The following is a 4,590-nucleotide window of genomic DNA, read 5'->3' as shown; positions in this document are numbered from 1 at the left end:
ATTGGGTTGATAGCAAATCTAATGACAAAAATCTAGAAAGGACATAGCTAGAGATTTCCAGTTGCTATAACAAATGACTTGGTGGCCATGAATCGGAGCATGCTACTGTTGTTGCATGAAGGACACAAGCTTCAGAACAGAGAGGAGGGAGGCAGAGGAGGAAGAAGGGAGGGGATGAAGCTCACCATGAGATTTTTGAAGTAGATGTCGTGCACGGCTGACACCGCGGTTGTGGGGGAGCCATCCACCGCCGTCTAGGAAACCACCAGAGGTGAGCCACTATCGTGCCAGGGTTGGGCCACCATGGGCGTACGTTGCGCAGCCACCAGGTTCAGGAGCACCGTCCTGGTAGGCACGTGTTGGAGTCATGAAAAAACTATCTACAAGCAATGGTGCACTCATTGGGACATATCAGACAAAATTTAGAAGGATATTATTACTGTTACATATGTTTTATCATATAGCACTTCGAAGTAGACCTCACACAACTATAGAATATGTATATCTTTTTCATAAAAGCCATTATTTCAGACTATGTTCAATACAGAATAATATATATAGCTGACTCGGAAGTTAAATTTCTTGATACAAAGTGTGAGACTTGAGAACTTATCTACTTAATAATACATTTCTTGGTACAAGTGCACGGAAGTCATCACAGTCAATACACATGTGCACCATCACAATACCTTACCTTCACTTTATTCCAATTGTAAAAGTCAGCAGGTTCAGACAAAATAATTTTCAGCGGATGTCTAAGTGTGATGCCTCTATGATATCAGCACACAGAGTGTATCAGAAAGATGGCTCCCACGCAAGAAAAGGTTCCTTGAATCCAACTAGTACAACACGATATTACATATATGCAATGCCTAGTCCAGTCAAAAAAAGGTCCGAACATTACATGGAGTAAATCATTGACAATCCTTTATGATGATCATAAATCAATCTAAAAAACATCAGACTGCTCATTTATATACCAAACTGAAGAACATCAGACTGCAAGCAAGATAACCAACTGAGCAGACTGCTCATTTATATACCAAACTAAAAACATCACAACAAGTCCTCACTCATTTACACACTAAACTTTGGACACTTGAAAACAGGGTTGTGTATTCAGTTCATTAGGAATCGTGGCTTTGAAACCAGAAAGTACCTGGATTCTGTAATGCATCATTGCTCAAGATGCCGACGAACTCGGCCCGCGTTTCCATGTGGTCAGAGGAACCTAGATTTGTCTCCTTGCGCTGAGTGCACCATGTCAGGTTCCTGCACCAGCTTCCACCCTGCAGGCCAACACTAAAACAAAGCTTCCGTCATCTCTGTTGATACATAACATCAAACAGATAGCGGGTAGAGAAGCTGGCCGTCACCTCCAAGTGGAGGAGCCACTTGTCGGACCCGTCCCAGAACCCCTAGAGCCAGTGGTACCCAGGCGGGGTCCCGTCCACGCACGCGGCGCCCTTCTCCCTGGCGCCAACGACGAGGGTGACGTCCATGAGCGTGGGGAACCGGTGGTCGTAGGACGGGTAGGACGGGGTGGACGGGGTGGAGGCATCACGGGAGGGGGTGGGGAAGAATGCGGGGGAGGAGGCGTCGTGTGAGGGGCGACAAAGAATGAGGCGGCGGAGGTTGAGACCGGCTACGGCAGGGACCGACAGTGGCACCTCGGTGAAGGCTGGGACCGACACCGGCGGTGGCTTGGCGTAGGATTGGACATCCGGCGGATTGGCGGAGGCTAGGACCGGCGGCGGCGGCGTGTAACCCTAGCGGGTGCACATGAGATGCGGGCATGGGTGCGCATCGTGGGTGGGGGCGTGGCCGGCCGAGTGAGGGGTGGAGTGGATAGTGCAGGGATAGATGCGGTGGTGTGGTGGATGTGTGCCACATCACGGATCCGTGGCATCAATCTGTGGCATGTTTTCTTTTTTTCCATCTGCTCCAAAAACACAGATGGCAAAAAAATTGCCTTTGTCGTTATCTGTTTCTATTACAGAAGACAAAATTTGCCTTTGCCTTCATCTGTTTTTATCACAGACGGCAAAATTTGTCTTTGTCGTCATCTGTTTCTATTACAGACGGCAAAATATTCCGTTGCCGTCAGCAATTTTTACTATAGACGGCAAAATATGTCTTTGCCATCAGTCATTCTTTGCCGTCAACAGTTTTTTATTATAGACGGCAAAAATGGTCTTTGCTGTCATCCACGAAAAAAAGCTGACGGCAAAGATCTTCAAAGACGGCAAATTACCTGATTCCCGTAGTGTTGGGCCTAGATTTTTACCACAGCCTTCCCTAGTTCCCTTTTACCTCCAGTAACCTTTCCATGGGCACTAGTCAATTATTGGAGGATGACTCCATGTATCTACCTCTCAATTTCTACCTTGGCAGCACTGTTTTACCCCTCTTGCTAGACTTCTGCTTAAGACAAAGCACCCACATTCCTCCAGGGCATCTCTAGAATGCTAATGCATCATTTAAAATCAAAATATAGCATGATCATGTGGGAAAATGAGCAGCACATCTGAAACTTTATTTCTGGCAGAATAGTAGCCTTACACTACAACTACTAGCTAAACTCATCCCCGTGAGCTGAATCTTTGCAGAACGGTAGTCCTTCCATGCCTAAGACTACTAGACATGGTTTCACCGCATTATCTCTCCAATAAGTTCCCTCATTGTTAGCCTTCAGTTTGCTGCTGCGAACTAAACTGCAGTCAAAACCTATTCAAATCAGCCCCATAAGCAACGAAATTGCAGAGTCATCTTTCTGCATGCATGCCTTGCACTAGGGACATCTTTGTCTGGTCATAAGGGCCGTGTAGACATAGGTGTTCATGGTGACCACCTCCTTGGCATGCAGAAACGGTGCTATGCACCTTGGCCTCTCGCTGCAGCTCGTGTCCGGCTGTGGCAACGTTTCTCAAAGCGCCAGGGCATCTCCTTTTCCATCTGTGATCTCTTCCTCGACACCATCCCGCCTCCAAACACCTCTAGCACGCGTGCTCCTACGTGCCGAGAGCATTCCAGGCCACCGAGATCCTTCTCGGTGCCTATTGGGGATATTATTTGTTGGGTAACCCGCCCTAGTTGGGCCGGGTCACCCAAGTTGGCGACTCATCTCTAAGTGGTTCCGTCCTTGGCCCAGCGGGGCCGGGAGTCGGGTGACGATTCGGGACCATCGGGAGAAGTCCATTGTTGGGAAGATCTCCAAGTCTTGGGAAGATGGCGACTTAGAGATAGGAAGAATCACGATTTGTGTAAGGGAAATGACTCTTGTAAACCCTAAGGGCTCGACCTGTATATAAAGGCGGGTCTGAGCGAAGGAGAGGTAGGTTAGAAATCATCAAGTGCTAGGTCAGGCGAGTTACGCACCCTTGTAATCGAAACACCATCAATACAAACACCAAGCAGGACGTAGGCCCTTACCTCCTCACGAGGGGCCAAACCTGGGTAAATCTCTGTCTCGCTCTCGCATAACCCCTTTGAGTCGCCACCAAGGTGCGATGGCTCCAACACTAAGTCCTTTCACGAGGACATCTATCGTGACAAAACCTCGACAGTTGGCGCCCACCGTGGGGCCTGCGCACGGTGGAGTTGAGTTCACAAAGGGAGCCCTACCAGGGTCCGGGAGCTACACAGCGGGGCTCATGACTAGGAGCCGCCACGGGAAGTACTACATCAATAACTTGCTATGGGGGGCCGAGGCCGATTTGATCGAATCCGGCTACATAATCCCCTTTGGCAAGATCAACGTCTTCGTCGGCATGGTTGGATCGCCTATGCCTGAGCCGGACATCTCCTCCGACATCGTCCAGCTGGCCAGGTACGTCCGCCCTATCGCAACGCCAAATCTAACCCGTCCGGTCTTTGTTGGGTTCACGCAGGGATCTGAGGAACCAGAACAATCGGCGACCCAGGAGACCACGCCGATCAACACTGATGACGAATCGTCCATGGGCGATTCAGATTCAATTCAGTCTCTACATGGGGGCTGCCTTGGGGGCTTGTAACTAGCCATGGACCCCGAGGTTCTTGACCGGACCCGCCGTCAGATCGCCGTTTACATGGCAGGGCGACTCAGCCCTCGCCAAACCCGGCAAGCGAAGATGGGGCTGGCGAAATGTCTAGAAGCCCGGCCGCGATCTTGGCAGAGTTAGCGGCAGAGATAACAAGGCTCATGGCGACCCCCATAACGTCAGAAAACCAGGACGCCATAAACACGGAGCTAACAAAACTAAGAGATGGGGTGGCAAAGGCTCAACGGGACGCCGAGGTGGAAGCCGCCAGGATCGAGACCTGGCAGGCTCAAATTACCGTTGAGGTAGCTCGCTTGAATACCGAAAACTGGCGGCTCGAAAGGCATCAGCGCGCATCTGACGCCGTCCATCAGCAGAGGCATCAGTGTCGTTTACCCCCTGATCTCAACCCGACCCGCCTGTTCGACACTCCACGAACTCCCGGGGCAGGAGACGCTCCGGGGGGGCCGGGCCAGCCACCAAACCCGCCATTACCGCCAGCTACGGATCGCGTTCCTCGATTCCAGACACCTCGAGGTCACTTTTCCAACCCGGTGGAGAACGTCCT

The 4,590-nt window shown here is 50.6% G+C and overlaps 1 pseudogene; it reads right to left on the bottom strand.

Annotated features, from left to right (window-relative positions):
• Window positions 1–661: 661 nt before the first annotated feature.
• LOC123399256 lies at window positions 662–2,979 on the bottom strand (annotated as a pseudogene).
• Between the last annotated feature and the right edge of the window lie 1,611 nt (window positions 2,980–4,590).

Source organism: Hordeum vulgare, chromosome 1H (genome assembly GCF_904849725.1).
Source record: "Hordeum vulgare subsp. vulgare chromosome 1H, MorexV3_pseudomolecules_assembly, whole genome shotgun sequence".
NCBI classification, from domain to species: domain Eukaryota; kingdom Viridiplantae; phylum Streptophyta; class Magnoliopsida; order Poales; family Poaceae; genus Hordeum; species Hordeum vulgare.
Note: the sequence above shows the minus strand (reverse complement) of the source record. Positions and strands in the feature narration are given on the sequence as shown.